Source organism: Equus przewalskii, chromosome X (genome assembly GCF_037783145.1).
Source record: "Equus przewalskii isolate Varuska chromosome X, EquPr2, whole genome shotgun sequence".
In the NCBI taxonomy this organism is placed as follows: Eukaryota; Metazoa; Chordata; class Mammalia; order Perissodactyla; family Equidae; genus Equus; species Equus przewalskii.
This window is the reverse complement of record NC_091863.1, coordinates 99,509,121-99,534,873: the sequence shown is the minus strand read 5'-3', so window position 1 is coordinate 99,534,873 and position 25,753 is coordinate 99,509,121. Positions and strand designations below refer to the sequence as shown.

Below are 25,753 nucleotides of genomic sequence, written 5' to 3'. Positions count from 1 at the left end.
CACCAGCACAGAGGGCTGAAAACACATGTAATAGCTGATTGCTATTTATTGTTAACTCGAGTTGAAAGCAAAAGGACTTCGTTGAAAAATGTTTCTGAGTGATGTCTATCACTGGACTTCTGAACTGTTCACTCACTGCCTCATAAAAATAATCAATTAATTCAGGGCCTGGGAAGAAGAAAAGAGTCTCCCCGATCCTTAGCCAAAAATTTCCCTAAAATATTTTTTACAAGAGGGCAGCTCAGAATCAAGTAAACTGAACAGTAAAATCACTGTATTTTGTAGACACCCACAAACAAAACTTGTTCACCATAACTGACTATGTTTGTGCTGAACAGGATAATAGAAATCACTCTTTCACTTTAAAGATAAGGAAACTAAAGCATTAGGAATTTAAATGATTTGACTAAGGCCATAGAGCTGATTATTGGCAGAGAACTGGAACTTATTCTATTTGATACATGCCCACATAACGTATCTTGACAGAGTGATTAGGATGCAGTAATTAAAAATCAGATGGTGGGATCACTGATCATCAGGGACATGTAAATCAAAACTACACAAAGATATCACCTTACACCTGTTAGAATGGCAAAAATTTCCAAAACCAAGAGTGACAAATGTTGGAGAGGCTGTGGAGAAAAAGGAACCCTCATACACTGTTGGTGGGACTGCAAACTGGTGCGGCCACTATAGAAAACAGTATGGAAACTTCTTGAAAAATTAAAAATAGAAATACCCTATGACCCAGCCACCCTACTACTGGGTACCTATCCAAAGAACTTGAAATCAGCAATTCAAAAAGACCCATGCACTGCTATGTTCATCACAGTGTTATTTACAATAGCTAAGACGTGGAAGCAACCTAAGTGCCCATCAACCAATCACTGGATAAAGAACATATGGTATGTGTATATATATATATATACATACACACACACACACACACAATGGAATATTACTCAGCCATAAAAAGGATAAAATTGTCCCATTCACAACAACATGGATGGACCTTCAGGGTATTATGTTAAGTGAAATAAGCTACTTATTTCACAAACTCTGTATGACTCCACTCATAGGTGAAAGTTAAACATGTAGACAAAGAGAACTGATTGGTGGTTACCAGGGGAAAGGGGGGATGGGGATGGGCACAAAAGGTGAAGTGATGCACCTACAATATGACTGACAATAATGTACAACTGAAATTTCACAAGGTTGTAAACTATCATAATCTTAATAGAAAGTAAAAAAAAAAAAATCAGACAGTGGGGCTGGCCTGGTGGCACAGTGGTTAAGTTTGTGTGCTCTGCTTCGGTGGCCTGAGGTTTGCTGGTTCAGATCCCAGGTATGCACCTATGCACCACTTGTCAAATTATGTGGTGGCAGGCACCCCACATAAAATAGAGGAAGATGGGTATGGATGTTAGCTCAGGGCCAGTCTTCCTAAGCAAAAAAAGAGGATTGGTGGCAGATGTTAGCTCAGTGCTAATCTTCCTCAAAAAAAAAAACACCACATCAAATGGTTCCCCAAGTGCCATGCTGGGGTTACTTTAATGGATGACCTGGTAATGAATGAATAGGTAATACCTATCCTAGATATTTCTCAGAATTAAGTATTCTCTTCCAGGATCATGTTGGGATCTCAAGCAAGTGCTGAAACAAGTTCTTGATAAAAGCCAACATCTTTTCTTTCTCCTCAGTAAAAATATTTACTTCTATCCGAAAGCTACTATGCTGCCTACATGCAAACGTTTAGTAGGTTTGTCTTCCGTCTGGGTTTGAATAAAACAACAACACAAAGACACTGTGCCACAAGAAGTGACCACAATCCCAATTAAAACAATACATCATATTTAACGTGTGCCCACATGTTCTAAACTCTATCTACAAACTTATTTCCTTTCCCTCCATCCTATCATTTTAGCTACATTTAAATATTTTCTCTAATCTACTAAAATATCCTAAATTGAAACTAAAAATTTCAAATCCTATTTGTTTCAACACAAGATCAAAACGTAAGCATGAGCTTGTATGATTGCACAGCCCATCCTCTTTTTTTTCACCATGCCACCTCCGATAATAACTAAAATATGTAATGGGCGTTATAATTTAGAATGTTTTCACATGTACTAACTTAACCTATACAACATATCATAGCCTCTATTTGAAATATGGGGAAACTGGTTTTCTGACTGCTTGTTACTCATCAAACATCATGTGGCCAGTAAATGACAGTCAAAAATCAAACCCAGTGACTATGACCAATATAGTTCCAAGGAAATTACTGTAAGGATTATTATTATTGCCAGGAAGCGTAGTCCAGTGAGACAGCAGAAACTGTTAGGCTCCTTGCCCTTTCAAGGCTTGAAAAATTAGCTGGAGCCATAGAAAGGTAAATCACACAGCAGCACATGCTGAGAGGCCTGTGTTCTGAGGTCAAGAAAATTATTAGAGGAGTAAGTGTAAAAGTTCAAACCATATATAAATATTTAGATATACCAGGGAACGCACAGTGGCACCAGTTTTGCCCAGTTTAGGAAATCAGCCTTGTTAGTTAGTTCAACCTCTGTCCAACCATCTGAGTTCAAGCTACTCCTAGTCTATACAAAAACCTCACTTTTCACCACGACCAATATCCTTGAAAATACATTATAAAAGCGTATCATAAGTGAATCACACATATCCTTAACAAAGATTGGGTACCAATCATGCCAAAATCAAATGCCAAAATATATCAAACAGCAGAGCTACAACTATACCATAATTAAAAATAGTACAATTCCATGCCGAGTCCTACAAAATAAACATGAATATGCTTTTATCACACAAAAGACAACCTACTGTTAAGTATACACAGGAAAGATAAAACATACAACTCTTACGGTAGATAGAATAGCTAATCAACAACTGCTTTGCTTAATTACTCAGAACACAAGAAAGGCCTTTCTGCTGGATTATCTAGATAGAAGACTTTGGAAGTTTTAATTTTTCCTTTTTCATCTGATACATTCCTTTGTACAAGCAGAGGCACTTGGTCAACAATTTTTGACCAGGCACCTACTTACTACGTGCCAGCCACTGTCAATATATTGATGTTAGAGCTCAGCTCAAAGTAGAAGCTGCTCAAGCTGTGTTAGTTGGGTTATCTCAGCCCGAAAACCATTCCTAAGTGCTATCTCAACATTTCTCACCTTAGGTCCTCAATTTATTCAAAGATACCAAGGTGGTCAATTTTGATCAAAGCAATAACATCAAGAAATGTGTTTACGAGATCTTCATCTTTTGAGATACAGCACGCAAGGGAAGACAGACATGAGTACTGGAATCAGAGAAATCCAGATTCAAATCCTAACTATGCAACTTAATAGTTATTTGGACCTTGGGGATGTTATTAAACCCTTGTGAGCTTCCACAAATTTTCTCTCCTCCGTGCTATGATAATCTCAGAATATCAAACTCAGAAGCCCAGTCTCTCCCTCTCCAACCTATTCTATACCCACCTGACAAAATAAAACTAAATAGGCCAGCTCTTAACACTAATGATACATGTATCACTTGAACCTCCAACAAATTAAAATTCAAGGTGTTACATGAAATTTTAAAATAAAGTATAAACCATAAATTACTAAGGTTTGTATCTCCACCTTGTCTCGATTTCTTGTCCCTCTATTTGAGATATTTATTCCAAACAGATTTGGGATTTTCCGTGAGTATTTTCCTTGATAAAATCTGAGATAATCAGTTTAAAAAAATATTATAATGGGTTTTGAATCTTTGTAATCAATTAGCTCAAACCTGTTACTCTACAGATGAAGAAACTGGGCACAGAATAATATGCCGGATAAACAAAAACTATATTTTGAAAGACTTTTCATGAGATAGGAAATGTTTAATACAGAATGTTGAATGAGAGAAAAAAGATTAAAACAATCTATATACAATACGATCTTGTGAAAAAAAGTAAATATAAAGGAATATGGGTTACACTTATTGTTTTTATATTACTCTGCATTTCATAAACTTCCTATAATAAAGATATTTCTTTTATATATATAATATTCCAAATAGTCTTGTGTTTTAAATTAGATGGAATAAATATATCAAAAATGTTACGAAAAAGAAAAAAAAAGTTATGAAAAAGAAAAAAGAAATATGGACACACCGAGAGGTTTATTGACTTGCTCACAATCCCACAGTTAAACGGAAAAAAAGCCAAGACGAGAACCCAGGTATCCAATCCAGGGTCTTTCCACTGTACCCCATGAGCTCTAAGATACGAAAATAATATTTGTTCAATTCAATATCAACTTATTTACCACTACCGTTTTCGTCTCCTCAAATCTACTCACACAATGCCCTCAGAGGTTCCCACTACATTTTATAATACTATTACCAGATTAGACCACAGAGATAAAGCTCAGGGCGGACAGCTCAAGATAATCTCCCAGCCTTAAAAGAACAAGGGCATCTATTTTGCCATACTCGTCTTTGGAACTTTACCACTTAGTAGAACGTCTGGCACACAGTAGGTGCTCAATAAATGTTTTTTAAATAGTCAACAATAGCTTTTTTTTCCTGTTAGCACCAGCTACCAGACTTAAATATGAGACCAAACAAAAACAGTGAAATAGCATTATTTCACATTTGGGGTCTCTAAGCATTTATAATATAAACAAAGGATTTACTAAACAAATTAACATTTACACCAAATGTAAGGGGAACATTTACATTACTAAAATATTTCAAGCGCTATACAAATTAACTGGTATATTAATTACAATAATTCTTGTTTTCTGCAATGGGCCTGACTAACCTTTAGTCAACATCACTTTGTCCACCTAGTTGGGAGTCATCAAATGCACTAGAAAGCAATAAAATTACAGCTGTACAAGGGGCAAGTTAGAGCACAAGGGGCGCTGGGCTAGGATCCAGGCACTAGTCCAAGCTCTGTTAATAATCACACATCTAATCTTGGGCAATTCATTTTTTCTTGAGTCCTAATTAACCCATTAATAAAAACAAAAGAGCTGAACTACTAATCACCAGGGACCTTTCCAGTCTTAATTTTTTAAAATTATTCTTATCCACAAAGCATCTACATTCACATTTTTCCACTGTGTCAATTTGAGAGGCTGAATGTTACAGATTGCTACATTATTAGATAATCAAAAGCTTAGCACAATTTCTAAAAATATATAAAGACTAGTAATGTATATTATTTTTACCATCTTACATTAGGACTAATAGGAGAAAACCAAAGAAGAAACGTGAGCAGCCAATAATCGGCCTGCTTTGCCAGTTGGGCTGACATGAACCACACTAAATTTCACAAAACAAACCACTAGGACATAAATACATATATACATATATAAAAAATATATACATACCATTGATATATCCTTATTTATATTGATATACATACATGTGTGTAAACTTTAAAACTTATTTTTACTTATAAAACCAATACTCGTTTACGGTAAGAAATTCAAACAGTACATCAGGCCACATGTGAAGGGCAAAGTCAAAAGCCTCCTGGATCTCTCCAGCCCCTACAAGCAACCACTGTTAACAATTGTCTTGCGTATCCTTCAAATTATATGCGCAGATACAAGGACTGTATACATGTGTGCCTGCGGATAAATCTTTTTACCGTGACCTGCTGCCACTTCTTGAATGATGGGGAAAAATCTCTCAGGCACTGGCTTCATAAGCATGTTAAATACACTGAAAGTAAGTAGCGCAGTTGTATGGCACAAAGCGGTATATGCTTCAGAAATGTGCGCTAAATTGAATACATTTAATTTTCTTGCTTGGAGGCTATGCAGAGCAGTTTCGCAGAAAGAGTGGTGAGCAAGGAGCCAGGCAAACTGGGTTCTAATCTAAATAGTCAGTAGCCTTGGGCAAGCCATGAATCTTCCTGTGCCTTAGTTTCTGCTTTTGTAAAGTAACAGGGTTGGACTAAAATCCCTTCCAACTCTAAAATGTGTAATTCTAAGATGGCCGTCTGTAATAGTGCTCTCTTGAACTGGCTGTAACAAATGTTAAGCAAAAAAAAAAAAATAGAAGGAACAGACTATAGCAACCCCCCGTCTTATAAAAGTAAATTTCTATGCGTCATTAACTATTAAGGCATAGTTGTGACAGAACTAGTGACACAATTATATTTGAAAGCAAAGTAGTAGATTATTAAAATCTGATAGGTTTTTACAAAGCTTTGATTGATGTATTTCTTTCTTTGGAGGGGGAGAGGACTGTTGCTTAGTTTCAGGAATAACCACTTCCCCTCCTCGAGAAGAAAACAATTAAGTGTATTAAAGAGTTAAAATAACGAAACTGAAAGTTAGATTGAATTTTGTTTTACTCACAGAATATGCTGGGGAGGTGACTAGGGCAGCAAAGGTTGGAAAGAATTATGTACTAGCTAATTTCCTCTTCCGGAAGCTCTTTGGCTCTTATTCTTTCTGCTTCACACGCCCTCGCCAGACACACTCCACCCAGCTCCGTGTGTGCCACAGGCATCAGATGGGGGTGGGGGTGGGGGGCGGTCTCTTTGATCATTAAAAAAAAAAGTTCTTTGACTCGATTTATCTTAGGGGCCACGGCGTTTAGGGGGGAACCCGGCCGGCCTGATGCCACCCACCCACGCCTTCCTTCAGCAGTCTGGGGAACCTGGGCAAGGTGCCCCGCTCGGGCCACCCCCGCCGGGCAGGGGCGGCCTTCTCGCCCTCCCCCGCCACGCGGGGACCGGGGGGAAATGAGGAGGGAAGGGGAGGGCAGGAGGAAGCCCGTCCGGGCCGTACCCACTGCGCCAGGAGAGCCGGTCCCGATCGCTCGCGGCGCCCTTCGCTGTCCCGAGGGGAGGGTCCTGGAGGAGGGGCGGCCCGAGCCCCAATCTGGAAATGCCACCTCCGCTCGGCGGCCGGGCCCCCGCCTAGAAGGAAACGGAAGTCGCTTCGTCCCCCTCACTCGCACCCAACAGCCCGCCCATTCCCCGGAGGAGCCCCAGCTCGGGGCCCAAAGTGCGTTCACGCAGGGCCTCGAAGCGACACTGGGCGCAGTCCGGCCCCGGCCGCGCCACTGGGCCCCCGCGGTTTCATTCCCAGTGTCCCCGCCAGGAGGCCAGCCTCCCGCCCCGCAAAGCCCCTCCTTCCTCCTCCGCCATTTTCCAATTTACCCTCCGGGCCCGGACGTCCCTCGATTAGCGCTCAGGCCGCCCCGGGCGCCGCCAAGGTCCGGCCGCTTCCCGGGCCGGAAGCGGGCAGCGGGCCGGACCGGCGCCTCTTCCTCCCCCGCCCCCTCCCCGCGCTGGAAACCAGAACCTGCAGGCGCGGACGCGCATGCGCAGCGGGCGCTTGGGAGTCTCCGCCTCCAGCTCCTGCGTTTCCTCCTTCAGCCTCGAGGTGTTTCGTTCCCACGGTTTTTAGCTGCTGGGCTCTAGCGTTGAGGAATAGGGGAATACTAGAGGTAAAAGGATGAAAAGATAAAGAGGGCGAAAGTATTGAATTCTTCCTATAGACCAGGCACTGTGGTAGGCATATAACGTGTTCTTTGTTGTAATCTTGACAGCCCTATAAGGTAGGCTCTCTCTTATTAAACCCATTTTACGGTGGAAATTGAAGCCCCAGTAACTCCCAGCTGATAAACGAGGGAACTGAGACTACAGTATGATCCATGTCCAAGGAGGGAAGGATGAAACGAGGACGCTCAGTGGGGGCAAAGGCGTTTGGGAGATGAAGGGAAAATGAATAAGGAAGAAAGAAAGCAGAAGGAAAGGAAAGAAAGGAAATCCATGTACATAAAATGCTGATCATATCCTGGATTTATTTCAAATATGCTGTACGATTGTCGGACAGACAGATGAATTTTGTTTCAGAAGCTTGGGCTCCCTTACAGGCTAGTGTGAGATGAGAGTTTCTGAACAAGAATGTTTCATTTCAAGGGGAGGATTGTAAGTATCACCTGCATCCTCAAATGATGCTGTCCTTCATGAAAAGGGAACTTGGAGGGAGGAGAGGAAAGTCTTCTTTTTGGTTCTTAGGCGTTTGCTAAGATATTTTCCCCTTTGATCCTCTCCAACTGTTACAGCTCTGAGAATCTCACATCTGACATTGCAATAATAATAACTGCAAGCAAATATTTATCTCATTTAATTCTCACAGCAATCGTAAAATATGTAACTATCATTACCCCATATTACAGAGAAAGACATGGAGGTTTAGAGAGTTTAGGTGGCTTGCCCAAAGTCACAGTCCTTGTATGTGTGGTAGCTGGAACACTGATTCAAACCTAGATCTGTCTGGTTACAGGTGGATCTGACCATCACCCAGTCTCCTAACGCCTCTCTATCCCTACAATCCAACCTTGACCAGTCCATCTGAGCTAACCCTTCAGTACTGCCTCCAGAATAATATTCAGACTGCTTGGCTTCATGTTCACTCACCTATCTTCTAACAAAATGGAACTACTCACAGTGCCCTTGCCCGTCCCCATCCCCAGCTTTCCTGCCTTCCATTAATTTGCTCAAACTGCTCCCTCTGTGAGGTGAGGAGACTGCCCCTACTGAAAGCCTTCACTGATTCCCTTAGCCAAAGGTCATCTCTTCCTCCTCTGAACTCTCTTGGCACTTGAATTTTTGTTTTTGGTTTTGTTAGCATCTTTTAAAAATTGTGGTTAAATGTATATAACATAAAATTTGGTATTATAGCCATTTTTAAGTGTACAGTTCAGTGGCATTATGTACATTCACCATCCGTCTCCAGAACTTTGCCATCTTATTTGGCACTTAAATCTGTGCCTATGTTATGGAGCACAGTGCTTTCTGCCATGTACTATAGTTACTTGTGTACATGCCCTATCTTGTCTATGTTGTAAGTCCATTTATAGCAAGACTTATGTCTAACTTATCTTTGTAATTCCCCCAAAACGCTTGGAGTCACCCTTAATTCCCCTCTCTCCTTTCCCACATCCAATCCATCAGCAAATCCTGTCATCTCAATTTTCAGAATACATCCAGAATATCACCAATTCTCATCAACACTGCTATGACCCTGTTCCATCTCTCTCTTGGACATAAAAGTCTTTTCACTGGTCTCACAGCTTACATCCTTGCCCCTCTCCAGTCTCTTCACACAGCAGCCAGAGTTATCCTAATAAGTCAGATCATTGTCATTTATCTGCTCAAAGCCCTTCAGTGGCTCCCCATTTCACTCAAAGTAAAAGCAACAGATTTATAAGGGCCTACAAAAGCTGTTGTAGCCAGCAAGATGATCTCCAATGATCTTTACTTCTTGCTCTTCATGTCCTTGGGTAGCTCTCCTCCACAATGAGCCAGGGCTGACCTGTGTAACCAATAGAATATGGAGGAAGCTATGGCATGTGACTTAAAAGGCTAGGTCATAAAAGGCATTGTGAGCCTTGCTGTCTCTTGGATTGGTTGCTCTGGGGGAAGCCAGCTGTCATGTCATGAGGGTAGTCAGACAGCGTGTAGAGAGGCCCACACGGGGAAAAACTGAGTCCTCCCCTTCTCCACATCTCCTCCTTCGTCGCCCACTACCAACACCAACTTGTCAACCATGTGAGTGAGCCTCCTTGAAAGAGGACTCTTGAGGCCCAGATTTCAGATAACTGTAACCTCTTAAGGTCCAGAGCCAGAACTACCCAGCCAAGCCACTTTGGAATTCCTGTATATTGTCGTTTTGAACAACTAAATTCTAGGGCAATTTGTTACCCAGCAATAGATAGCTAAGACAAAAGTCCTACATGATCAGGGTCCTTCTTATTTTTTTATATTTTTTTATTTTTAAAGATTTTATTTTTCCTTTTTCTCCCCAAAGCCCCCTGGTAAATAGTTGTATATTTTTAGTTGTGGGTCCTTCTAGTTGTGGCATGTGGGATGCCGCCTCAGCATGGCTTGATGAGTGGTGCCATGTCCGTGCCCGGGATCCAAACTGGCAAAACCTTGGGCTGCTGCAGCGGAGCACATGTACTTAACCACTCTGCCATGGGGCTGGCCCAAGGATCCTTCTTATCTTTATGTCCTCATCTCCTACTAGCCTTTCGCCTTGTTCCTTTAGCTTTGCTGCCTCAGGGCCTTTGCGCTTGCTGTTCACTCTCCCTGGCACACTTCCCCCAGATATCTCCATAGCTTGGCCTTCACCTCCTTCAAAGTCTGCTTAATTTTCACCTTCTTAATAAAGCCTACTATGACCACCACATTTAAAATTACAACTTTTCCTCCTAGTACTCCCAATCTTCCTTCCCTGCTCTCCTTTTTCCTTTTTGCATGGTCTCTATTACTTCCTAACATACTATATGGTTCTCTTATTTATTTTGTTCACTTATTCTTTATCTCCTCCCTCCCACCCCTGCTAGAATATAAGCTCCAAGAGGACAGGGATCTTTGTTTTGTTCATTGATCTATTCCAAATGCATAGAACAGTGTCGGGCAGAGTGTAGGTACTCAGAAGATATTTGTTGAATGAGTGAATAAAAATTTCATAAACATGTCAGACCCTTGGTAAATACTTGTTGGATGGACTGTAAGTTGGAGATGTGAATAGCAAAGGCAGATATATCTAGGGTATGATGTCTAGGTTTTATATGCAGGGGCACATAGAGATGTGAAGTTAGAAAATCACAATCTATGGAGAGGTTACTCTTACCTGTACAATGATATTTTATTGTAATTGTTTTTGATTGAGGAGAAGGAACATTTAGAGAGAAAAAGAACAAAGATATATTAGCTTGAACCATGTGAAATTGCCACTGTTCCGCTATTGCCAAATATCCCAAACAGCAATTTGATATGGTTCACCCTAATAGAAGGAAGGAGACTTGATGGCACAAAGACTCGGAGTAAATGAGAAAGAGATGGGATCAAGCACGAGTAGTGGCATTAGCCTAGAACAGGAAAAAGGACACATCCTTAGAGGCTACAGGGCATGAGATGTAGGTAAATAAGAATTTTGAGGGTGGTCACCACACCTCAATGGCAGCTGGATTGTATGAAAAGTAAAATGTGTAGTTATCTGCAGAGGGAAACAGCAAAGGTTTAGCACTAGAACACTTTTTGCAAAAGTAGTTAAAAGTGAAAGCCCAAATAAATAAAATAGATACAGAGCAGAGTTGTTTTATATCAAAGTGTGCACTTTAAATATGTGCAGCTTATTGTATGCCAATTATACCTCTCAATAAAACTTAAAAAGAGGCAGAGGCTTCTGAGAGGGCCGTGGTTGCTGGAGAGGGTATCTGAGGTGAGGAGTGAAGCTCCCCCCAACAACCCTTGGGCTCCCAGGAATGAGTGGGTTAGGACTAGGGACCTAGCCTCTCCCCCTTTTGGATGAGAAGGAGGGAAGTTGGGAAAGGGAAAGGGTTGAGAATTTTTTGAAGGAGTTGTTGTAACTAAAAGAGCTGGGACTCTAGAGTCAGAGGTGAAAAACCAGGCTGCGTGAATCTCATCGCCTCCCTGAACCTCAGTATCTTCATCTGGACAGTGGGGATCCTGATGGCACCACACTCATGTGGTTATGATGATTCAGTTAAATGGACCATGTAAAGTACTTAAAAGAGTCTTGATACTTTATAACTGCTGAATAAATAGTAGTCAATGTTATTGCCACCAAATAAAAAAAAAAGAGCAGAGTTGTTTTGAGTGAAGGAAGGTGGGGTGAGCTCTGACTTCCAGGCCTTGCCCTTCGAGCATTCAGTTTTATGTACCTTCTTCTGGCAGGAAGGGGTGCACATCTGCACAGGATTACTCTTAATTCGTTGTCAGAGAATAGCCTTTGTGAGGATCACTCATATTGAACAGAGTCTATCGGCTGCACCTGCCCCTCAGTCTCTGGACTTCTGCTCGGATGTCTTGATCGCTAACGCCCACTCCCTCCTTGCGGCCAGAAAGACTGCAACTGTAATTTCCCCTCTTTGAGCAGTCATGAGATGCCTGCCCTTATCTTGTGCCCACAAAACACAAGGGGCTCGGCCAGCCCTCCCTCTTCCCTTCTCTGCCTTTATCTTCCAGGGACCCAATCATACAGAAGAGAGTTGTTCTTGTTTAGAGTAGGGACAGAAGAGCACACTCTCCTCTCAAGCTAATGGAAAATCCCATCTGGACTTTCTGTCTACTAATCTCTTCCTATGGTTATACACAACCTATTCAGTCTGCAAAAATGCAATAATCCAACAACAATGTCAAGGTCAGGGTGTTGTCATGGTGTGTCTGGAGTAGGGTGGAGGTGAAAGCTACTGGAGTCAAAGTCCAGGAGAGAGGCTAGCATGTTGGAAGGGTCATCACCCAGGATGGTAGTGAGATTTGTGTTTAGAGAGGAAGACTATAAACCAAAGGCCACGGACGTCAATGGATGTGAGGGAGTGTCCTGAATATAGATAGATAATAATAGTTAGCATTTACTGAGTGTTTACCATACGCCGGGCACTATCTTAAGTGCTTGACACACTTTATCTCTCGTAATCCTCTCAGTAACCTATGAGCTAAGTGTTCTTTTTATTCTTGTCTTGACTCATAACCTAGAATGGCACCTGTCATATAGTAGCCAGATCAGGTCACTCCTCCACCTAAAACCCTGCAATGACTTCTGACTTTGTTCAGGCGAGCACAGGGTGCTGGGGGAGCCAGAGGAGGGCTCCAGACTGGGAGAAGGGTGGATCAGAGCTTGTTCCACGAGGACTTCAGTCTTGAAGGACAACCAAGAGCTAGCTAGGTGAAGCAGTGGGAGAAAGGCGTGCTAAGCAGCCATGTTAGCGTGTGCTAACTCGTGGAAGTGGAACAAAACAGCATGCATTTGGGGGATAGCAGTTAATGCCTTATGGCTGGAGTGTAGCTGCTAACATTTATTGAATGTTTTTTATGTTCACACTGTGTTAAATGCATTACATAGGTGATCACATTTAATCATGACATGACCCTAGGGAGGTAATATTATTATCCCTGTTTTACAGATAAGAAAACTGGAGACAGAGGTTAGGATGCCCCAGGTCTCAAAGCTAGTAAGTGGTGGAGGTGTGAGTGGCCGCTGATGGGGGATGCATGGAGCCTGAGAGAGAGCTGAGGTTCTAGAGAGGTAGTCACGACCCAGATAAAATCCTCATATATTAGTCCGCTTGGACTGTCATAACAAAATACCATGGACTGGGTGGCTTACACAACAGAAAATTATTTCTCACAGTTTTAGAGGCTAGAAGTCTGAGATCAAGATGTTGGCAGGTTCAGTTTCTTCTGAGGTATCTCCTCTTGGTTTGTGGATGACTGTCTTCTTCCTATGTCTTCACGTGTTTGTCCCTCTTAGTGTGCCTGTATCCTAATGTCTTCGTTTTATGAAGACATCAGTCACATTAGATTACGGCACACCCCAGCAGTCTCATTTTAACTTAATTAGCTCTTCAAAGGCCCCATCTCCAAATACACTCACGTTCTGAGATACCAGGCATTAGAACTTCAACATATGAACTTTGGGGGAACACAGTTCAGTCCATAACACCTTGCACAGCACATTAAATAATTTGGCCTCCATCACATAAGTCAGTGGTTCCCGAATCTGGTCACCGGTGAGTCGAAATCACCTGAAGAGCTTTTAGAAACTACTAATTCCTGAACACTCCCCTTTGCATGATTCAGAGTCAGTAAATCTGGGCTATGTTTTGGGAAAATGTAAAGGCTATAGTGATTTAGACAATGTGATGTGGGCCACACATAAGCAGAGGCCAATGAAACAGAAAGTAATGCCCGAAATAGACCCACAGGTTTCCATATGGAAACTTGATGTATGACCAGGATGGCATTACAAGTTAGTGAGGAAAGAATGGATGGGCTGGTTGAGAAACGGTGCTGTGTCTATCTGGGACATGTTTTGGGGAAAAATATATTTCTCTACTTGACACTCTATAAAAATTAATTCCAGGTTGATTAGAGATATAAATGTAAAAGGCAAAACTTGTAAATTTTTAAAGAAAATATAAGAGAATATAATTTCATCGTAGAGTAGAAAAAGATTTCTTACACTAGTGGCTTTCATGTTTTTTGCTCTCATATCCCTAAAAGAATTTTGAAAAATTATGGATCCTCTTTCACATGTTTAATATGACATAATAATGTTTTCATTATAAGTTAAAATGATTACAAAAAATGTAATTTCCGATCTATTGTAAATGTTGGTATAAAACTCGAATCCATCTTTTTTTTATTGTTAGTGTTAACAAATAAATGGCAAGAAATAGGATATATTGGCGTATACGAGGAAGCCATTTGGTAGAAACCTAATTCGGCCTGACTTTGTTTTTCCATAAGGGCCTGACTGGCTGTTGAGCATGCATTGTAGATCTGCTTTAAGCATTTGCTCTGTCCCAGAGACAAGAACAAAGGGCCTTAAGATAAAGGTGCAACTTCCCCCACATTGGCATTTCCTTAAGGATAAACATCTTTCCCTAGGCTAGGAACTGATTGTTGCACTCACCTGTGACCACCCAGCTCTCACCTGTGACCACCCAGCTCGAGACAGCAGACCTGTCACCCTGCTATGTCCACTGAGACAGCAAACCTACTACTGCTGTGTCCATCAATCACTGTGCCAACAGAGCAGTCTCGTGACTATTGTAAATGGGACATTTCAATCCTATGTGAAACATGCTGTTTGAGGGTGTACACCCCACTTCTTTGGTGCCCTTCCGTCCTTGGACCCCGGGCTATGGTCCTCACATTTTGGCTCAGAATAAACTCACCCAAATTTTCATTTCTAGATTGGTTATGGATTATTTGCATCGACAGTGTTTCTCATCATTATTTTAAGTGAAATCTAAAAACATAGTGATTTTGATACCCACTGTCATCCATTTGAAAATTAAACGAATAAGCTCTTTTTTAACAGCCAGAAAATTTATATATATTTTTGTCTTTAACTCATTTTTCCATTCCACTTCCTCCATATAAATGTATCTGTTTTTTTGGTGAGGAAGATTGGCCCTGAGCTGACTTCTGTTGCCAATCTTCCTTTCTTTTTTTTGTTTGAGGAAGAGTGTCACTGAGCTAATATCTGTGCCAGTCTTCCTCTATTTTATGTGGGTTGTCGCCACAGTGTGGCTTGATGAGCAGTGCTAGGTCTGCACCCAGGATCCAAATCCTCAAACCCCAGACTGCCAAAATGGAGCGTGCAAACTTAATGACTACACCACCGGGCTGGCCCCAGAGTTTTATCTTAATGTGACATATTTTTATGCTTAAAAGTCTTTTATTGATCACCCTATCATATTTATTTGCAGCAAAATTGTGAATATACAATAAATTTTTAACTAATGTCTCATAAATGTAAGTTTTTTGCTATTAAACATTTCTCTGGAGTGAATTATTGTAACCATTATTATTGGTATAAAATTGCTCAAAACATAAATATTTTGTACATTTTGATAAATGAATGCAAAACATAAAAAGTCCAATTTTATTGGAAATGCACGCTTGAATGAGTTGGATTTTTTCCCCTCCCATGTATGAATAGACGAATGCTACTTATTGGTAGAATGAGAGTTCAGTATTAATTTTATTTGTTTTTATTTTTATAGATATACATACCGAGAAACTTGTTCAAACATATAAGAATATGGGAATATAAATAGTATTGCAATAGCAATGTAATTTAATTATTTGAACTCTTTCTGAGTTGTTTGCCAAAAACTGCATAGTGACCTATCAGAAATGTCTTTTTATGATCTACTGTCTGACTACCTAATTAGATTTTCCTTCAAATTTGTCGAAAGCAAAGGATTGGAAACCATCTGACTTGCAAAAGGATTTGTTACTCATCCATAGAGTCATTCACTTTCTCAGTTTCTAGGAACTATACCAAAAAGACTTTTTAGATGACTAGTAACTATGCCTGTTTACTTTTTCACTTAGAGGTAACTTATTTAACCTGATATACTCAGAAAGGGTTGGAAAAATAAGAAAATATTGTTAATTTGAATGAATGTTCGCCAATATACTATTTTAAGATAAAATGCTTCTGTTTATCTTGTGCTTTAACTATACTTTCATCAAAACTTTTTGAAGCTGCTGATTTAAGTTTATTCAGTTTATGGAAAATACCCACCATATAATCTAATTGGCAGAGTCAGTCCTATTCACCAAAAAGCAAAAACAAAACAAAATAAGGTCAGGGGCCAGCCCAGTGGTGTAGTGGTTAAGTTCACACGCTCCACTTGGGCAGCACAGGGTTCACCGGTTCAGATCCCTGGCATGGACCTACACACTGTTCATCAAGCCATGCTGTGGCAGCATCCCACATACAAAATAGAGGAAGACTGGCACAGATGTTACCTCAGCAACAATCGTCCTCAAGCAAAAATAGGAAGATTGCCAACAGATGTTAGTTCAGGGCCAATCTTCCTCACACACACACAAACAAAAGACAAATGAGACTTTTGTTTTAAAAAGTCTGACTTTGTTTTTCAATTCAAACAAAGACATGTTAATGCATTTCATGTAACAACTATCTCATCTCTGAATTCTAATTCTAAGATAGCTGAGGCAGAGAGTCTTGCCATGAGTTTGTTGCCTGGATGAAATAAGGCACTGCCGTCTTCAATATTTCTTACCAAAGCTCTCATTGCTTTCTTCTCATGGAGCTGTCTCTCAGGAGCAGAGAAAGATGCAAGAGTTTGAGTATAGGAGGCTTCCTCAGCATCAGTAGTTTTTGTCCTTTCTGCCCTAACATGTTATTATGGAAAATTAAAAGCAAATAGAGAAGTTGATAGAATTGTAGACAAATGTCCATATCCTCAGCACCTACATCCTACAATTATCATTTTGCTATATTTACTTTATTACCCATCTTTCCATCTACTCATCCCTCTATCCATCAATTCACCCATGTTATGTTTATATGCATTTCAAAGTAAGTTTCAGAATTAGTTCACTTCACTCCTTCATACTGCAACATGCATATTATCTGCTCTTGTGTTTTTTGTTTGAGGTAGTCAGTCTTCATTCCCACTAGAAGCAACGATTGTTCTGATTGTTTTCACTGTGCGTTCATTTTCCCTGTCCTATAATTTCATATAAACACAGTATGTACACTTTTAACACCAATATTTTGATTTTCCCCTTTTGGCTCAACAGAGGTTTTATACTTGGGGCAATGAACGATACTAGGGTGCAGGTTGGGGAAAAGGGATACAGACATTTGTGAAAGGAAATGTTGAAAGGGAGTCCCAGAATGAGGCCACCACACAGGCATTCTGAAATATTTCAGTTTTAGGAAAGAATATATATGGAAGTTGAGGATCTGGAAATCAACTCCTTCAAAACCATCTGTACTCTTAAACATGTTAGAAAGTCTTCACATACCCCTAGGGAATGTGTACCCTAGACCAAAGATCACTGTCCTAGACAAGATGCATAAAGTACAAATTGTAAAGGAAAAAATTAGTAAATTTGACTATATTAAGATTTAAAACTTCTGCATAAGAATAGATACCATATACAAAATGTAAAGAGAAGATATTTGCAATGTGTAAGAGATACATGATTAGCGTCCAAATAAAGAGTTTCTTCTTCTTACTTTAAAAAGGATTAAAGACAAACAGTTCAACAGGAAAATGAACAAAAGATACAAGTAGATAATATATGAAATGAAATATGGTTAATATGAAAATGTGCTCAATTTGACTGGTAATCAGAGACATGCAGATTAAAATAATAAGAACCCAAGAGAGATGAAAACATATGTGCACAAAAAGACTTGACAAGAATGTTCGTAGCAGCTTTGGTCATAATAGCCCCAAACTGAAATGAGACCAAGTGTCCATTGCCAGAAAAATGGATAAACCAACTATGCCATAGTCATATAATAGAATTCTACTAAGCAATAAAAAGGAGCAAATCAGTGATAAAGGCAATCACCCGAGTGAGTCTCAAAAACATTATGCTGAGTGAAAGGAATTTTCCACAAAACTAATCTATCATGGACAAAAACCCCAGAAGAGTGGTTAGCTCGTGGGACCAGGGATTGACTTGGAGCAGAATTAGGGAACTTTCTGGTGGTGATGATGGTATTGTTCTATATTTTGATGGAGGTTTGGGTTACACAGGTGTGTATGCATTTGTTAGAACTCAGTGCATATATACTTATGGTTTCGGCATTCCACTCTGTGTAAATTTTACCTTAAAATTCTGTAAGCAAATGTCAAACTCTAGTTAATGATACTCATGCTGATGCGTTTGAGGGTGAAATATAAAGATCTTTTCAACTTACTTTGAAATACATAGCAAAATATGATGAATGGAATTACGGGTGGAAGAATGGATAGATATGTGACAAAGCAAATCAGACAAAATGCTCATGTAGCCATCACCTGAATTTATAGCATAGTCTTTTAAACTTTACTATATGTTTAAATTTTTTTCATAATAAAATATTGGGGAAAAAGCAAAAATGAGATACTGTCTTACACCCATCAGGTTGACAGAAACAAGAATCAACAGTGTTGTGTCAAGATGTGGTGAAATGTAGTGGAAGTATAAACTGGTCTAACCACCTTGGAGAGTAATTCAGCAATATCTAGTAAAGCTAAAGATGCTCCTGTTTTATGACTCAGAAATTCTACTTCTAAGTATATAACCCAGAGTTTCATTTGTCCAAGAAGATATGTGCAAGAATGTTCTTTGCAACATGGTTTTCCCCCCTAATTTTTTATTTCAAAACATTTGAAATATTAAGTAGCATGAATAGTACATTAAATACTTATACACCCTTTATTAATTATTAGCATGTTGCCACATTTGCCTTATCTCTCTATGTGTAAATATACATTATTTTTTTCTGAATCATTTGAGAGTAAATTGCACTTAATCCCTGAATACTTCAGAGTGTATTTCCTAGGGCAAAGGCATTCTTCTACATAACCACAGTACAACGATCACACTAAAGACATTTTAACACTGTTTGTTATAATGCTATTATCTACTTTATAATCCATATTCAAATTTCTCCCATTATTGTAATAATGTCCTTTAGAGGTGTTTTAAACTCTATCTAAAATCTACTCAAATGTCACAAATTGCATTTAGTTGTCATTTCACTTAGTCTATAATCTAGTAAAGTTCCACAGCCTTTTTTTGTGCCTTTTCTAACATCAACTATTTTGAAGAGTATAGGCAAATTGTTTTGCAGAATGTCCCTATATTTGGATTTGCAACACTTTTATTTTATTACTCTTTATTTTATTGAGGTAACATTGGTCTATAACATATAAATTTCAGGTGTACATCATATTTCGATTTCTATGTAGACATGGTACTTGAAAATATGCTGCCAAGACTGATGTTGAAGACCATGCTGCCTATGTCTTCTTCCAGATGTTTCGTGGTTTCAGGCCTTACATTCAAGTCTTTAATCCATTTTGAGTTAATTTTTGTGTATGGTGTAAGATAATGTTCTACTTTCATTCTTTTGCATGTGGCTGTCCAGTTTTCCCAACACCATTTATTGAAGAGACTTTCCTTTCTCCATTGTATGTTCCTGGCTCCCTTGTCAAAAATTAGCTGTCCACAGATGTGTGGGTTTATTTCTGGGCTCTCGATTCTGTTCCATTGATCTGCATGTTTGTGCCAGTATGATGCTGTTTTGGTTACTATAGCTTTGTAATATATTTTGAAATCGGGGAGTGTGATACCTCCAGCTTTGTTCTTTTTTCTCAGGATTTCTTTGGCTATTCGGGTTCTTTAGTTGTTCCATATAAATTTTAGGATTCTTTGTTCTGTTTCTGTAGAAAATGTTGTGGGAACTTTAATAGGGATTGTATTGAATCTGTAGATTGCTTTAGGAAGTATGGACATTTTAAGATTTTATTTTTTTCCTTTTTCTCCCCAAAGCCCCCTAGTACATAGTTGTATATTTTCGTTGTGGGTCCTTCTAGTTGTGGCATGTGGGACGCTGCCTCAGCGTGGTTTGATGAGCAGTGCCATGTCCACGCCCAGGATTTGAACCAACGAAACACTGGGCCACCTGCAGCGGTGCGCGTGAACTTAACCACTCCGCAACGGGGCCAGCCCCGGAAGTATGGACATTTTAACCAAGTTAATTCTTCCAATCCAAGAGCATGGAATATCTTTCAATTTCTTTGTACCTTCTTTTATTTCTTTCAACAATGTTTTATAGTTTTCAGCGTACAGATCTTTCACTTCTTTAAGTTTATTCCTAGACATTTTATTCTTTTTGTTGCAATTGTAAATGGGATGGTATTCATAATTTTTCTTTCTGCTACTTCATTGTTAGTGCATAGAAAAACAACTGATTTTTGTCCGTTGATTTTGTATCCAACTTTGCCGTATTCATTTATTATTGCAAATGTCATCTGCTAATAGTGACAGTTTCATGTCTTTCTTTCCAATTTGGCTGTCTTTTATTTCTTTTTCTTGCCTGATTGCTCTGGCTAGGACTTTCAAACTATGTTAAATAAGAATGGTGAAAGCGGGCATCTTTGTCTGGATCCTGTTCTTAAAATAGGAATAGCTTTAAGTTTTCCTTCATTGAGAATAATCTTAGCTTTGGGTTTGTCATATATGGCCTTTATTATATTGAGGTACGTTCTTTCTATACCTGTTTTATTCAAAGTTTTTATAGTAAATGGATGCTGTATATTGTCAAATGCTTTCTCTGCATCTATTGAAATGATCATGTGAATTTTATTCTTCATTTTGTTAATATGGTGTATCATGTTGATTGATTGGTGGATGTTGAACCATCCCTGCATCCCTGGAATAAATCCCACTAGATGGTGGTGTATGATCTTTTTAATGTATTGTTGTATTTGATTTGTTAGTATTTTGTTGAGGATTTTTGCATCGATGTTCATCAGTGATATTGGCCTGTAATTTTCTTTTTTTGTGTTTTCCTTGTCTGGTTTTGGTATCAGGGTAATGTTGGCTTCATAGAATGAGTTAGGAAGCTTCCCCTCCTCTTCACTTTTTTGTAAGAGTTTGAGGATAGGTATTAAGTCTTTGAATGTTTGGTAGAATTCATCAGGGAAGCCATCTGGTCCAGGACTTTTATTTTTGGGTAGGTTTTTTTTTTTTTTATTAAGATTATGATAGTTAACAACCTTGTGAAATTACAGTTGTACATCATTATTAGTCATGTTGTAGGTACACCACTTCACCCGTAGTGCGCTCCCCCACCCCTCCTTTCCCCCTGGTAACCACTGATCAGTTCTCTTTGTCCATATGTTAACTACCATCTATGAGTGGAGTCATAGAGAGTTCGTCTTTCTCTGTCTGGCTTATTTCACTCAACATAATACCCTCAAGGTCTATCCATGTTGTTGTGAATGGGACGACTTTGTCCTTTTTATGGCTGAGTAGTATTCCATTGTATATGTATATACCATATCTTCTTTATCCAATCATCAGTTGCTGGGCACTTAGTTTGGTTCCATGACTTGGCTATTGTGAACAATGCTGCAATGAACATAGGGGTGCATGGGTCTTTTGGAATTGCTGATTTCAGATTCTTAGGATAGATACCCAGTAGTGGGATGGCTGGGTCGTAAGGTATTTCTATTTTTAACTTTTTGAGGAATCTCCATAGTGTTTTTCATAGTGGCTGCACCAGTTTGCATTCCCAACAACAGTGTATGAGGGTTCCTTTTTCTCCACAGCCTCTCCAACATTTGTCACTCTTGGTTTTGGAAATTTTTGCCATTCTAACAGGTGTAAGGTGATATCTTAGTGTAGTTTTGATATGCATTTCCCTGATGATTGGTGATGATAAGCATCTTTTCATGTATCTATTGGCCATCCATATATCTTCTTTGGAGAAATGTCTGTTCATGTCCCCTGCCCATTTTGTGATTGGGTTGTTTGATTTTTTATTGTTGAGTTGTGTGAGTACTTTATATATTATTGAGATTAACCCTTTGTCGGATAAATAACTTGTAAATATTTTTTCCCAATTAGTGGGCTGTTTTTTTGTTTCAATCCTGTTTTCCCTTGCCTTGAAGAAGCTCTTTAGTCTGATGAAGTCCCATTTGTTTATTCTTTCTATTGTTTCCCTCATGTGAGGGGTTATGGTGTCCGAAAAGATTCTTTTGAAGCTGATGTTAAAGAGTGTACTGCCGATATTCTCTTCTAGAAGACTTATTGTTTCAGGCCTAATCTTTAGGTCTTTGATCCATTTTGAGTTTATTTTAGTGAATGGTGAAAAAGAATGGTTGATTTTCATTCTTTTACATGTGGCTGTCCAGTTTTCCCAGCACCGTTTGTTGAAGAGACTTTCTTTCCTCCATTGTAGGCCCTCAGCTCCTTTGTTGAAGATTAGCTGTCTATAGATGTGTGGTTTTATTTCTGGGCTTTCAATTATGATCCATTGATCTGTGCGTCTGTTTTTGTACCAGTACCATGCTGTTTTGATTACTGTAGCTTTGTAGTATGTTTTGAAGTCAGGGATTGTGATGCCTTCAGCTTTGTTCTTCTTTCTCAGGATTGCTTTCGCAATTCGGGGTCTTTTGTTGCCCCATATGAATTTTAGGATTCTTTGTTCAATTTCTGTAAAGAATGTCATTGGGATTCTGATTGGGATAGCGTTGAATCTGTAGATTGCTTTAGGTAGTATGGACATTTTAACTATGTTTATTCTTCCAATCCATGTGCATGGAATGTCTTTCCATCTCTTTATGTCGTCGTCGATTTCTTTCAAGAAAGTCTTGTAGTTTTCCTTGTATAGATCTTTCACTTCCTTGGTTAAATTTATCCCAAGGTATTTTATTCTTTTCATTGTGATTGTGAATGGGATTGAGTTTTTGAGTTCTTTTTCTGTTAGTTTATTGTTAGCATATAGAAATGCTACTGATTTATGTGTGTTGATTTTATATCCTGCGACTTTGCTGTACCTGTTGATTGTTTCTAATAGTTTTCCTATGGATTCTTTGGGGTTTTCTATATATAAGATCATGTCGTCTGCAAACAGCGAGAGTTTTACTTCTTCATTGCCTATTTGGATTCCTTTTATTTCTTTTTCCTGCCGAATTGCTCTGGCCAACACCTCCAGTACTATGTTGAATAGGAGTGGTGAAAGTGGGCATCCTTGTCTTGTTCCTGTTCTCAGAGGGATGGCTTTCAGTTTTTGTCTGTTGAGTATGATGTTGGCTGTGGCTTTGTCATATATGGCCTTTATTATGTTGAGGTACTTTCCTTCTATACCCATTTTATTGAGCGTTTTTATCATAAATGGATGTTGGATCTTGTCAAATGCTTTCTCTGCATCTATTGAGATGATCATGTGGTTTTTGTTTCTCATTTTGTTAATGTAGTGTATCACATTGATTGATTTGCGGATGTTAAACCATCCCTGTGTCCCTGGTATAAATCCCACTTGATCATGGTGTATAATCTTTTTGATGTATTGCTGTATTCGGTTTGCCAAAATTTTGTTGAGGATTTTTGCATCTATGTTCATCAGTGATATTGGCCTGTAGTTTTCCTTCTTTGTGTTGTCCTTGTCAGTTTTGGGGATCAGGGAAATGTTGGCTTCATAGGATGTATTAGGGAGTGCTCCCTCTTCCTCTGTTTTCTGGAATAGTTTGAGAAGGATAGGTATTAAATCTTCTTTGAATGTTTGGTAGAATTCTCCAGAGAAGCCATCTGGTCCTGGACTCTTATTTTTGGGTAGGTTTTTGATTACTGTTTTGATCTCCTTACTGGTGATTGGTCTATTCAAATTCTCTATTTCTTCTTGATTCAGTTTTGGAAGGTTGTATGAATCTAAGAATTTATCCATTTCTTCTAGATTATCCAATTTGTTGGCATGTAGCTTTCTGTAGTATTCTGCTTATAATCTTTTGTATTTCTGAGGTCTCAGTTGTAATTTCTCCTCTTTCATTTCTGATTTTATTTATTTGAGACTTGTCTCTTTTTTTCGTGGTGAGTCTAGCTAAAGGTTTGTCAACTTTATTTATCTTTTCAAAGAACCATCTCTTAGTTTCATTGATTTTTTTCCATTGTTCTTTTAGTCTCTATTTCATTTATTTCTGCTCTGATTTTTATTTCCTTCCTTCTACTGATTTTGGGCATTGTTTGTTCTTCTTTTTCCAGTTCCTTTAGGTGCACTGTTAGATTGTTTATTTGATATTTTTCTTCTTTGTTGAGATAGGCCTATATTGCTATAAACTTCCCTCTTAGAACCGCTTTTGCTGTATCCTATAAATTTTGGCGTGTTGTATTTTCATTTTCATTTGACTCCAGGTATTTTTTGATTTATCCTTTAATTTCTTCTTTGGTCCAATCTTTGTTCTGTAGCATTTTGTGTAATCTACAAATATTTGTGGCTCTTCTGATTTTCTTCCTGTACTTGATTTCTAGTCTTGTATCATTGTGGTCAAAAAAGATGCTTGGTATAATTTCAATCTTCTTAAATTTATTGAGACTTGTTTTGTGGCCGAATATGTGACCTATCCTGAAGAATGTTCTGTGTACATTTGAAAAGAATGTGTCTTCTGTGGTTTTTGGATGGAATGTTCTGTATGTATCTACTAAGACTATCTGGTCTAAAGTGTCATTTAAGGCCAATGTTTCCTTATTGATCTTTTGTTTGCATGATCTATCCACTGGTGTAAGTGGAGTGTTAAAGTCCCTATTATTATTGTGTTGCTGTCTATATCTCCTTTTATGTCTGTTAATAATTGCTGTGTATATTTAGATGCTCCTATATTGGGTGCATACATATTTACAAGTGTTATAGTCTCTTGTTGAATTGTTACCTTTATCCTTATGTAGTGCCCTTCTTTGTCTCTTGTTAGTTTCTGTTTTGAAGTCTATTTTGTCTTATATAAGTATTGCTACTCCGGCTTTCTTTTCTTTGCTGTTTGCGTGAAGTATCTTTTTCCATCCCTTCACTTTCAGTTTGTGAGTGTCTTTAGGTCTGAAGTGTGTCTCTTGTATGCAGCATATACATGGATCTTTTTTTTTAAATCCCATCAACCACCCTATGCCTTTTGATTGGAGCATTTAGTCCATTGACATTTATAGTAGCTATTGTTAAATATGTATTTATTGCCATTTTGTGACTTTTTTTCTGGGTGTTATAGTAGTTTTGCTCTGTTCCTTTCTTCTTCTCTTGTTCTCTTCCCTTGTATTTTGATGTCTTTCTTTAGAATTATGTTCCTTTGTCTTAATTTTTTGTGTATTTATTATAGGTTTCCAGTTTGTGATTATCATGAGGTTCATATATACTAGCCTATGTACATAGGAATCTATATTAAGTTGATGGTCTCTTTAGTTTGACCTCTTGCTAAAAGCTCTACTCTTTCACTCTCCTCCTCTCACATTTTACATTTGTGATATCATATTTAACCTCTTAGAACTTTTGTCTTTTGCCTTCATATTAGCTTCATAGGTGGTTGAGCTGCTACCTTTACTGTATATTTGTCTTTACCAGTGATTTTGTTGCATTTTTTTTGATACTTTTCTTATTCCTATTTATGGTCTTCTCTTTTCCACTTAAATAAAACCCTTTAGCATTTCTTGTAAGGCTGGTTTCTTGGTGATAAACTTGTAGTTTTAGTTTTTGCCTATGTGGGAAACTCTTTATCTCTCCTTCCATTCTGAATGATAATTTGCTGGGTAGAGTATTCTTGGCTGTAGATTTTTTCCTTTCAGCACTTTAAATGTATCATGCCACTTCCTTCTAGCCTGTAAGGTTTCTGCTGAGAAGTCCGCTCATAGCTGTACAGAGTTTCCATTGTATGTTGCTTTTTT

The 25,753-nt window shown here is 38.8% G+C and overlaps 1 protein-coding gene across 15 annotated transcripts in view; it reads right to left on the bottom strand.

The window, feature by feature from the left end:
• Positions 1–7,370, bottom strand: part of XIAP (X-linked inhibitor of apoptosis) — a 39,782-nt gene extending 32,412 nt beyond the window's left edge. For 3 of the 15 annotated variants that reach the window (XM_070604327.1, XM_070604325.1, XM_070604334.1), the window contains exons 1-2: positions 7,175–7,285; positions 6,805–6,931 (exon numbers count right to left, since the gene is read on the bottom strand). The gene's annotated coding sequence lies outside the window, so the exon portion shown is untranslated. Of the gene's footprint in view, positions 1–6,365; positions 6,549–6,800; positions 6,933–7,174 lie in introns of those variants that run through there. The other 12 variants (XM_070604323.1, XM_070604328.1, XM_070604329.1 and 9 more) reach the window with 10 other exon arrangements.
• Positions 7,371–25,753: the final 18,383 nt, after the last annotated feature.